We start from the raw sequence: 12,561 nt of genomic DNA on the forward strand, positions 1-12,561 counted from the left end.
GACTTGCTTCTGCCGGACATAAACAGACTGCAGGGTCGGCATGTAGAAGTTGGAGTAGAACTCAACTACCCAAGAAAGATTGACCTGCCTTGGCTGTTTCTGTAGGAAACCCCATTGTCTTCGCTCAATTTGCGGCTCAACAAAGGTGGCAATATTGGACGGGAGGATAAGAAGGTATTCATTGTTATAGTTCCTTTCTGCCAGGATAGGGAACATCTGCTCACAGTAGCGATTGGAGAATCGCGCAGCGTCCTTTGCTGGAAAGGCTTTCTCCTTTTCATCAACCTTTATTATCCTCTTGACTCGTTTTGTTGAGGGCTTGACTACGGTTGAAGAAGGCTCTGCCACTAATGCTCTTTTAGTTCCTCTTCTTGCTGGCGGTCTGGAAGTTGCTTTCTCCTTTCCTTTCTTGGTGTCCATCCTGAAAGAAGGGAAGAGAAAGTAAATTAAATTCAAAGAGATATACAGCAAGGAAGGAAACGGAAAAGAGGGTGATTGATGCACATTAAGATATGCTGACATTAACACATGCTCGCGAGTACGTGTGAAAAGCCAATGATGGAAAATAGCTAGTGCATATAAAGACAAATGAATGCAAGGTGTTTATTGGCATGCTGGCAAAGGGCATGAGTAGCATAGACCAAGCAATACTTTGTAACAAACCATCACGTTTGTATTGACAATTAAATTCAATTAATAAAATAAGAAGGAGAATTCATGAAAAGCAAGCATAGAATAGTAGAGTAAAGTAATGTAGAAAAGTGCATAGTGCTATATGGGCTTTTTCACAAACACATGGCATGCATGTTAAACAAGATATAAAAAGTATGAAATTGAACATGCAAGCAATCCCTTAAAAATAATAATAATTGTCAAATAAATTGTAACAAGTCACAAGCATATAATGAGGGATAATGACTCAAAAATTTCTAACACCATGTAAAAAGGGAAAAGAAGAATAAAGAAAATAGGAATAATTAAAAGAAGAAGAAAAGAAAAAGAAAATACATGTAGAACAATAAAAAAAATGATAGAAAAAGAAAGAAGGAAGAAGAAGGTAAAACCTTGTTAATGGAGGAGAAAGAGAGAGAGAGAGAGAGTGAAAGGTGAGATAGAAAGGGGAAGGGAGAAGGAAGAAAGAAGGAGGGAAAAGAAAAATTAGGATTTGGAGGAAAGAAAGATAAGATAATTCGGCAATTTAGGTTGAGCTGTGCGGTGCATGCGACGCGGCCGCGGAAGGCACGCGTTCGCGTGATTGCACTTCAGGTAGGGTGACACGATCGCGTCGGTCACGCGGTCGCGTCGGTCACGCGGTCGCGTGACCCGTGTTGCGCTGCTGGCGCGAGTGCAGCCTCGCTCCAGCACAACTCTCTGTTCAATTTATTTTAATAGCCAAAATTGGGTGACGCGATCGCGTGGGTTACACGATCGCATGAGTGTGCATTATAAAATGGGTGACGCGGCCGCGTCAGTGATGCGGTCGCGTGACAAGGATTGTGCTTCCAGCACCAATCCAGCATCACTCTCGCACAGAATGCGACTGTGCACCCTTTTACGTCGAAAACTCAGGGCACGCGGCCGCGTGGGGCACGCGGTCGCGTTGGAGGCCATGATTTCCATGCGACGTGGTCGCGTCAGCGACGCAGTCGCGTGGGGTAACTTGTGCCATTGGCACGACTCCAGCGCTCTTCCTGCGTAACTTTCTGTTCATTTTTTTTAATTTTCTTTACTCCCCCTGCCACGCGGACGCGTTGCGCGGCAAAATTTTTTTTTTTTGAAGGAAAGGTAAAGACATGTAATTGAAAGAGCATGAAAGCACTAATAAAGAGAAGAGTTATTAAAGAAGAAAAACTAAAAGTGAAGAAAAGAATGATCATACCGCGGTGGGTTGTCTCCCACCAAGCACTTTGCTTTAACGTCCGTAAGTTGGACGCTCCATTAGCTCAATCTGTTGCTTTGTGGGGATCTTCCAAGTGGAGGATCTCAAGCTCCTTGCTTTTCTGCACCTTCTCACCATGGTACAGCTTCAGGCGGTGTCCATTAACCTTAATAAGTTCAGAGCTTGAAAGATGGCTTAGGTGGTAAACTCCGTACGGTTCAGCCTTCTCTACTCTGTATGGACCTTCCCATTTTGATCTTAACTTACCGGGCATGAGCCTCAGTCGAGATTTGTAAAGGAGGACGAAATCTCCAGGTTGAAATTCTTTCTTCTTAATGTTTTGATCATGTGCAGCTTTCATCCTTTCCTTGCAAATTCTGGAATTCACATAAGCTTCTAGGCGAAGGTTCTCCAGTTCCTGTAGTTGCAACTTCCTTTCAGCTCCGGCCTTCTCAATTTCCATGTTGCATTCTTTAACTGCCCAGAAGGCTCTGTGTTCAATTTCAACTGGAAGATGGCAAGCTTTTCCATAAACTAAGCGAAAGGGACTCATCCCAATGGGTGTCTTGTATGCTGTTCTATATGCCCACAGTGCATCTTATAGCCTGGTGCTCCAGTCTTTTCTATAAGGCTTCACTATCTTCTGCAAGATACGCTTAATTTCTCTGTTTGACACCTCGGCTTGCCCATTAGTTTGGGGATGGTAAGCTGTTGCAACTTTATGGATTATCCCATGCTTCTTCATCAATCCTATTAGTCTCCTGTTACAAAAATGGGTGCCTTGATCGCTCACGATCGCTCGTGGTGATCCAAAGCGGCATATAATATGGTTTCTCACAAAGGAAACAATAGTGTTAGCATCATCAGTGCGGGTAGGAATTGCTTCCACCCATTTGGAAACATAATCCACAGCTAACAATATATAAAAGTATCCACTAGAATTTGGAAATGGACCCATAAAGTCAATGCCCCAAACATCAAAAATTTCACAGAAAAGCATATATTGTTGAGGCATCTCATCCCTCTTGGATATGTTACCAAATTTCTGGCATGGGTGACAAGATTTACAAAACTCAGCAGCATCTCTAAAAAGAGTAGGCCACCAGAATCCGCAGTCTAAGATCTTTGTAGCTGTTCTTTGAGGGCCAAAGTGTCCTCCACTCTCAGATGAGTAACAGGCCTCTAAAATGGACTGGAATTCTGATTGAGGCACACAATGTCTAATTATCTGGTCAGCGCCACATCTCCATAAATATGGGTCATCCCATATATAATATTTAGACTCACTTTTCAGCTTGTCTCTTTGATGTTTAGAAAAATGTGGAGGAAATGTGCGGCTAACTAAATAATTAGCAACAGGTGCATACCAAGGGACTACCTCAGATACTGCTTGCAGGTTGTCAAAAGGAAAATTATCATCTATAGGGGTAGAATCATCCTTAATATGCTCAAGGCGACTCAAGTGGTCTGCTACTAAATTTTGATTACCACTCCTATCCTTTATTTCTAAATCAAATTCTTGTAACAGCAGTATCCAACGTATAAGTCTTGGTTTGGATTCCTTTTTAGCTAATAGATACTTTAGAGCTGCATGGTCTGAATACACTACTACTCTAGTACCAAGTAAATAAGCTCAGAATTTATCCAGAGCAAAAACAATAGCAAGTAGCTCTTTCTCAGTAGTAGTATAATTGGACTGGACAGTGTCTAAAGTCTTAGACGCATAGGCGATAACAAAAGGATCCTTACCTTCTCGCTGAGCCAGCGCTGCTCCTACTGCATGGCTGGAAGCATTGCACATGATTTCAAATGGCTGGCTCCAGTCGGGTCCTCTCATAATTGGGGCTTGAGTTAGAGCAGTCTTTAGCTTATCAAATGCTTGTTTGCAATCTTCACTGAACTCGAACTCAATGTCCTTCTGCAGTAATCTGGATAAGGGAAGTGCTACCTTACTAAAGTCCTTAATAAATCTCCTGTAGAAACCTGCATGGCCAAGGAACGAACGGACTTCCCTCACAGAAGAGGGGTAAGGTAAACTAGAAATAATATTCACATTTGCTGGGTCTACAGAAATACCATTATTAGATACCACATGCCCTAATACAATCCCTTGCTTTACCATAAAGTGGCATTTTTTGAAATTTAATACAAGGTTTGTATTAACACATCTATCTAATACTCTAGATAATCCATCTAAGCAAAGGTTAAAAGAATCACCATAAACGCTAAAATCATCCATAAAAACTTCCATACAGTCCTCAATAAGATCAGAGAAAAGATTCATCATGCACCTTTGGAAGGTGGCTGGTGCATTGCACAAGCCAAAGGGCATTCTCTTATAAGCGTAAGTCCCAAAAGGACATGTAAAAGTAGTCTTTTCCTGATCTTCAGGAGCTATATGAATCTGGAAATAACCTGTGTAACCATCTAGAAAGCAATAATGCGATTTACCTGACAGGCGATCCAGCATTTGATCAATGAATGGAAGTGGGTAGTGATCCTTACGGGTAGCTTGGTTGAGACGCCTGTAATCAATGCAGACTCTCCAAGCATTCTGAACTCTAGTTGCCATGAGCTCTCCATGCTCACTCTTCACGGTAGTGACTCCGGACTTCTTGGGCACCACTTGTACTGGGCTTACCCATTCACTGTCCGAAATGGGATATATGATACCTGCTTCTAATAGTCTGGTCACTTCCTTTTTGACAACTTCCAAGATGGTGGGATTCAATCTTCTTTGTGGTTGACGGACAAGTCTTGCTCCCTCTTCTAAAAATATTCTGTGCTCGCATATTTGAGGGTTAATTCCCACTATGTCTGCCAAACTCTACCCAATTGCCTTCTTATGCTTCCTCAGTACATCAAGTAACTGCTCTTCTTGTTGAGAAGTTAGTTCCCTTGCAATAATAACCGGAAGCTTCTGCCCATCCTCAAGATAAGCATATTTGAGATGTGGAGGGAGAGGTTTCAATTATAACTTTTGATCATGGGCAGGCTCTGGATTATCTGGGGCTTGTGAAAGTGGCGAAGTGTCCTCATTGTGAGTTAAGAGGGTCCCCACACTTGGGCCTTGTCCAGTGTGCCTTTCTTCAAACTCTTCTTTTTGAACTTCAGCCACACTTTCGTCTATGCATCACACTGGAAGATAGAACGATCTTCTGGGGGGTTGTCAATGACTCCATTCAGATTGAAGATTACTATGCGGCCATCTATTTCAAAGGAGTATGTTCCTGAAAAAGCATCCAATTTGAATTTTGATGTCTTCAGGAATGGTCTTCCAAGTAGGATTGAGGATGGCTTATCTGAATCATTATGGGGCATCTCCAAGATATAAAAATCAGTGGGAAATTTGAGCCCTTTAATGTTCACCAAAATATCTTCAGCAACTCCAGCCACTGTAATAATGCTTTTATCTGCTAACACAAAACGAGCTGCCGACCTTTTTAAGGGGGGAGCCTTAAAACATCATATATAGACAAAGGCATTATACTGACACATGCTCCTAAATCACACATGCAATCGTAAATTACTACACCACCAATAGTACAACTAACTATGCAAGGACCTGGATCACTACATTTTTCAGGTAATCCTCCCATTAAAGCATATATAGAACTACCTAAAGGAATAGTTTCTAATTCATTAATTTTGTCTTTATGGATACATAAGTCTTTTAGAAACTTTGCATATTTAGGTACCTGCTGAATAACATCAAAAAGGGGAACAGTTACCTCAACCTTTTTGAATATTTCTACCATTTTAGGATCAGGTTCCAACTGCTTCCTGGGTTTCCTTGCAAGTTGTGGAAATGGAATGGGAGCAGTGTTTTCTGTGGGGCCTGCACCTTTTTGTGCTTCTTCCTGTGGTTGAGCTATCTCTTCGTTAGCTACGTCCTGTATATCCTCTTTCTCTTCAACATCTTCGATTTCTACCACCTCTTCAGCTGAGGCGTATTCTGGCGAGCTTGGTTCCTCCTGATTCCTCTCCTGCAGTATAGTTCTAGACCTCAGGGTGATGGCATTAATGCCTCCCTTTGGATTGGGTAATGGTTGAGAGGGGATTCCAGTGGTGCTTGAAGGTTGGTTACTGGAATTTTGTGCTGAACTAAGTTGTGTCATAAAAGCTTGCAGAGTAGAGGTGAAACCATTCCTGTCTTTTCTCAAAGGCTTGTAATAAATCTTCATTAGAAGATACAGAAGAATGAGTAAATTGAGAGGTTTGCTGCTGATTGTTCGGTGGTCCTTGGTTTTGCCTCAGGTGAGGTGCTCGGTAAGGTTGATTTTGCTGCCTGTTGTTGTTATTATTCCACCTCTGATTTTCCTGATTATCTCTGCCTCCCCTGTTATTGTTGTCCCTCCAATTCTGGTTTGAATTGTCCTGCCATCCATGGTTATTATTTCCACTTTGATTGTACCCTTGGTTGGGGCGGTCATAGAAGTTGTGAGTGGATGCCACCATGTTGTCTTCTTGTTGGAGCTGCGGGCATTCATCAGTGTAATGGCTGTAATCAGCACAAATTCTGCAAATTCTTTGTGGGACTAGTTGTTGGTTTGGCTGCGGTTGAGTTTGCTGAGCTTGTTGATTTAACTGCATTTGCTTCAGCAGGTTGGTCATCTCACAGATGCTTCGATTTAGAGCAGCAGTCTCTATGCCAGAAGATACTTCTGCAACAGCTTTTGAACGGCCTTGCTTCTGTCTGTGGTTCCGAGTAGATTCAGCTAAATCACTGATCAATTGCCAAGCATCATCAGTGGTCTTGTACTTCTTCATAGACCCATTGCTGGCACTTTCCAATGTGGTCTTATCTTGGGGCCTCATACCTTGTGTGATATAGCTGAGTAGCACGATCTTGTCAATCATGTGGTGGGGCATGCTTCCAGAAGATTATTGAAGCGCTCCCAGTATTCAAAGAGAGTCTCATTGTCATCCTGAACAATTGTAGAGATATCCTTCCTCAATTTATCAGTAACTTCAGATGGGAAAAATTTCTCCAGAAACTCATTTCTGAGTGTATCCCAGTTGGATACCTTTGCTAGAGGTTGAGTGTAGTACCACTCTCTTGCTTTTCCCTCAAGAGAGAACGGAAAAGCTTTCAACAGAATTGAAGTTTCATCAGTGCCATCACGCCTGACAGTAGAACAGGCTGCCTGGAAATCTCTCAAGTGCTTGATAGGCTCTTGAGCAGGTAGGCCATGAAACTTGGGCATCAAATTTAGCAGTGCGGTCTTTACTTCAAAATCCGTAGCTACCGCTGGATGATGCGCTTGAAACGGTTGCATTGTAAAATCAGGAGCTCCTTCTTCCTGAATGGTAACTCTTCTAGCTGCCATGTTTTCTGCACGTAAAACAACCGAATCAGTAGAACGGGGGCTGGTTTCTTCCTCAAATTCACTTTCAGATCCGCCATCAGAGCGGGCTAACCTACGCTGTTCTTGCCTTATTCGTGAAATTGTTCTTTCAATTTCAGGATCGAATATTAGCAAGCGCGGATCAGGAAGTGAACGTGTCATTTGACGGAAGAAACATGCAGCGCATAGTAGCAAAATTAAATAAAATACAAATAAATAAATTCTAATTAATAAAATAGCACTCTATTGCAACTCCCCGGCAACGGCGCCAAAAATTGATGGGAAGCAGAAGCTAGTGAATTAAAAATTTATTAAAATGGTTACGTTGCAAGTATAGTTCTTAACTCACCGAAAATCTGCCTATCAATTTAGAAATATGTCACAGAGAGTTTAAATTAAAATTACTGGGAGTTTTAAGTCCCAGGTCGTCTCCCAACGAGTTGCAAAAAAGTGTGCTGTTTTATTAATTAGATGTTCCAAGAAGTTGAGCTAAGTAAATTGGAATTTAAATTGAGGAATTTTAATTAATATAAATAAAATCCTTGATTGGAAAATTGATTAGTTAGAATCTCTATCATTGATGGAGTGATTTTTAGGATTGATTTATAATTAATGGTTACTCTGTTTGGTTATCCTTTACTAGGTAAGGGAAAGTCAAACAAGTTGGAATGCCAGATCTGTTCACGAGTTACAACCCACTTAGTTCAAAGGAATTGGCGTTGGTGACAGGATAGCAATCCAACATTTAACCCAACTACAAATTTTTCCTTCAATCCTTCCAACTCAAGAGTTCCTGATGCCGAGGCATCTTAGGCTAGTTTCACTAGCATTTTTCTGTTAGTTTTAGTTGTTTTATGCATTTTCTTGAGCTTAAAGTAACCAAAAATGGTTAAATGAAGAACAAAGCAATGAACCATCCAAACAGTATGATTTTAATGCAAATTCCATGAGTTTTAGTTATATTACTTGAATGCTATGAATGGAAGATTTCTCATGAAATTTTGCAAGACTTTGATGCAATTGTTTGGATGATTTCAGGGAAGAAGAGGCTAAGCAAGGAAGCAACAAAATCAATAAAGGAAGCTTGAATATCACATGTGGAGTTTAAGTTCCAGTTTAAGCCTAAACTGGAGCTTAAACACCAGAATCAGGAAGGCTAAGAAATGCTGGAATTGAAGTTTAACCTCCAGTTTAACCTTAAACTGGAGGTTAAACGCCAGAATGAAAGTCTCACCAAAGAAGCATTCCACGTTTAACCTCCAGTTTAACCTTAAACTGGAGGTTAAACGCCAGAATGATAATGCCACTCAGGAAGGAGTTCCACGTTTAACCTCCAGTTTAACCTTAAACTGGAGGTTAAACGCCAGAATGGGAAAAGCACCAGGGAGCCATTTCCACGTTTAAGCTCCAGTTTGACCTCAAACTGGAGCTTAAACGTGTTTGACCAAGTTTTCTCCTCCAGGGTTGCTCTCTCCATTTCCACGTTTAAGCTCCAGTTTGACCTCAAACTGGAGCTTAAACGTGTTCGACACCTCCAGGGCTACCCTTCTAAGCTTCCACGTTTAACCTCCAGTTTAACCTTAAACTGGAGGTTAAACGTGTTCGACCTCCAAGATGCCTCCTTCCATTTCCACGTTTAACCTCCAGTTTAACCTTAAACTGGAGGTTAAACGTGTTCGACCTCCAGAGCTGCCCTTCCTATCTCCACGTTTAAGCTTCAGTTTAACCTTAAACTGAAGCTTAAACGTGTTCGACTACATGACTCTCCAGGGCTGCCTTCTTCCATTTCCACGTTTAAGCTTCAGTTTAACCTTAAACTGAAGCTTAAACGTGCTTCTACAAAAGGCCTCACTGGAAGTGTCTGGCGTTTAAGCTGCAGTTTAAGCTTAAACTGCAACTTAAACGCCACTCTTGGAAAAGGTTTCTGGGCCAAAAATAGTGCGGTTTAAGTTAGTCTTTGAGCACAAACATTAACTTAAACTTACTCTGGTATGAAACCCAATTGAATATCATGGTTTATGGGATTGGGCCTGAAGGATTGATGAGTTTGAAATCTCAATTTATTGAGTCATGTGTTATTATTTGATTATCACTAAGTTGGCTCAATGAATGTTACAGAATTTGGATCAACAGCCTCATCAAGATTATGGATCATAAACCCAAGGCAAAAGGAAAGCAGGGAGAGGCCTCAAAGCCCAAGAAACACAACAGAAGCTCAATATAGAAAGTGTATAAATAGGATAGAATTTAAGTTAGGGAGGGGGACCTTCACTTTTAGCTAGTTTTCATATCTTTGTAATTGAATTCAGAGCTATGACTCACTAAACCCCCTTTCATTGGGTTAGGGAGCTCTATTGTAATTCAATGAATCAATAATAGTTTATCTTCTTCTTCAATCTTTTCTCTTGAATTTTGTTAGAAAGCTTCTCGATCTAATTCCATTGGGTAGTTGTCTTGGGAAAGAAACTACCCATAATTGGAATCCTTCGGAACCTTGGGAAAGGAATGGAGGATTCATGCTAGAGAAGCTTTCTCACAGTGAATTGGATTGGGGTTTGGATGGATATTGTGACATGTAATCCTACCAAATTGTGGTTCATGAAACTGTGTGGTATAATCAGTGATCGAGCATCATCTCTTCTTATGAACATTTAAACCAAGGGATTGGGAATTTGTTCATTTTTAGAGAGAATTGGTGAGCCAAGGGATTGGGATCCAATCATATAAGATTGCCAAGCAAAATTCAATGAACGCATTGCTTGAGGAAGAGATAAACATGTTTTGATTCGGAGATCTCAATATCTCCTATAACCCAATGAATCCCCCAATTCTGATTTCCATCTTCTCTTTACATTCTGCAACTCAATTCATGCAATCACCCCTATTCCCTTTTAATTTCAGCAATTTAGTTTCTGCTCTTTAATTCATGCAATTTAAGATTCCGCCATTTCAATTTCATGTCATTTACTTTTCCCGCCAATTTTACATTCCGCAATTCTCATCTCAATCTTGATTCCGCTCAACTAGAACACACTTCTAATCCGAATTGCTCACTCAACCAATCCTTGTGGGATTCGACCTCACTCTATTGTGAGTTTTTACTTGACGATAACCGGTGCACTTGCCGGAAGGAATTTTGCCGATCGTGCAATTTCCTAAATCGTAGCATAACTAGTTTATGCGCATCAAGTTTATGGCGCCGTTGCCGGGGATTGGTTTTCGATTGACAATTCTCCAATTGGAAGCTAACTAGATTGAGCAATTTCTCTTGCTTTGTTAATTCTGTTCAAGTTACTTGTTGAATTTTAATTTCTGCACTCGGTTACATGCTTTCTTTCTTTATGCCTTTAAATTCAAGCAACTAACTCACTGACTCACTAACTGTTTGAATTAATTCCTCAATTGCTCTAACCATACTCTTCCATTAACCAAGAGTATTTCACTTGTTTGTGCCTGTGCTGTGTTCTTGTATGACAGGTAGGAGAGGAGAGACATCAACTCCTCCATATACCGAACCAGAGAGGACCCTTCATAGACTGAGAAGGGAAGCAAGAGGGAAGAGAGTAGTGGGAGAAGAGGAATCTGAAGGAGAATCTGAGGACAATTTTGAGGAAGCTTTAGATCTCAACATGGATAGAGAAGTTCACAACCATGAGAGAGCTGATGGAAACAATGCCATTCCTGAGAGGAGGGTTCTTAGTTCATACATAAACCCAACCTCTGGGAATTGTGGTAGCAGCATCCAGAAACCACCCATTCAGGCCAACAATTTTGAACTCAAACCACAGCTAATATCACTTGTGGAGAATCATTGTTCATTTGGTGGAAGTGCTAATGAAGACCCAAACCAACATCTCACAAAATTCCTGAGAATTTGTGACACTGTGAAGTCCAATGGAGTCCAGGAAGATGCATATAAACTGCTTTTGTTCCCATTTTCACTTAGGGACAAAGCAGCTAAGTGGCTGGAATCATTCCCAAGGGGGAGTCTAACAACATGGGATGAGGTGGAAAGCAAGTTTCTGGCACGTTTCTACCCCCCACAAAAGGTCAATAGGCTTCGATCTGAGGTTCAGACTTTTAGACAACAAGATGGTGAAACTCTCTACGAGGCATGGGAGAGATTCAAGGACTTGACAAGGAAATGCCCACCAGACATGTTCCATGATTGGGTGCAATTGCATATTTTCTATGATGGACTCTCTTATGAATCAAGGAAGGCTGTAGACCATTCATCAGGAGGTTCATTGAACAGGAAAAAGACTGTGGAAGAGGCCATTGAAGTGATTGAGACAGTGGCTGAGAATGAGTACTACTATGCATCAGAAAGGCACAACACTAAGGGAGTCATGGAGCTGAACCATGTTGATACAATTCTAGCCCAAAACAAGGTGTTTGCCAAGCAACTAGCAGAGCTTACCAGGCAATTAGAAACAAAGCAAGTGGCTGCAATACACACACAAGATCAAGAGGAAGTAAGCATTGAAGGAGGTGATTGGGAAGAGGCCAACTATGTGGGAAACCAACAAAGGCAATCATATGATCCACATTCCAACACTTACAACCCAGGATGGAAAAATCACCCAAACTTTGGGTGGGGGAACCAACAAACCCAACCACAAAACCACAAACCTTACAACCACAACCAACATAACAATTCCACATACCAAAACTCCAACCAAAGATCATACCAAGCCACACAAAACACTTACCCCCAACCATCATATCATAGCCAAAATAATCAACCTACCCAACTTAATCCGAACCAACAATTTCAAGATCAATTAAACCGGATAGAAGGAATGCTTGCAACCATGAGTCAAGACATAACCGAATTGAAAGCTTTTAAGGAAGAAGTAAACTCTAACCTGCAAAACCAAGGAGCTGCCATCCAGAAGCTAGAAAATCAAATTGTGTATTTGTCTAAGCAAACCCCTGGGACAAGCGCTTCTCATGCTGCCAAGGCTATTGCAAGGGAAGAATGTAAAGCCATAACCCTCAGAAGTGGAAAGAATCTGAAGGAGATCTCAAAGGAAACCACAGAGGATGAAGCAAAGGAAAATGTGAAAGACAAAGAACAAGGACAATCTTTTACACCGTCTGCAACAAAAGAAAAAGAAAAAGAGGTCCTGAAGCCTTATACACCTAAAGCACCTTATCCTCAACGTTTGATGAAAAGTGAAAAGGATGGCCAATTCTCCAGGTTCTTGGAGATTTTCAAGAAGCTTCAAATCAACATTCCCTTTGCTGAGGCAATAGAGCAAATGCCACTATATGCAAAATTCTTAAAGGAATTGATGACCAAGAAGAGATGCTGGAGAAATGAGGAAACTG

The 12,561-nt window shown here is 41.2% G+C and overlaps 1 non-coding gene across 1 annotated transcript; it reads right to left on the reverse strand.

The window, feature by feature from the left end:
* Positions 1-11,282: 11,282 nt before the first annotated feature.
* On the reverse strand, positions 11,283-11,386 carry LOC148567391 (small nucleolar RNA R71). The gene has a single exon (XR_015882463.1). It is a non-coding gene; the product is annotated as a small nucleolar RNA R71 (small nucleolar RNA).
* Between the last annotated feature and the right edge of the window lie 1,175 nt (positions 11,387-12,561).

Source organism: Arachis ipaensis, chromosome B4 (genome assembly GCF_059453495.1).
Source record: "Arachis ipaensis isolate K30076 ecotype BB chromosome B4, ASM5945349v1, whole genome shotgun sequence".
Lineage (NCBI taxonomy): Eukaryota > Viridiplantae > Streptophyta > Magnoliopsida > Fabales > Fabaceae > Arachis > Arachis ipaensis.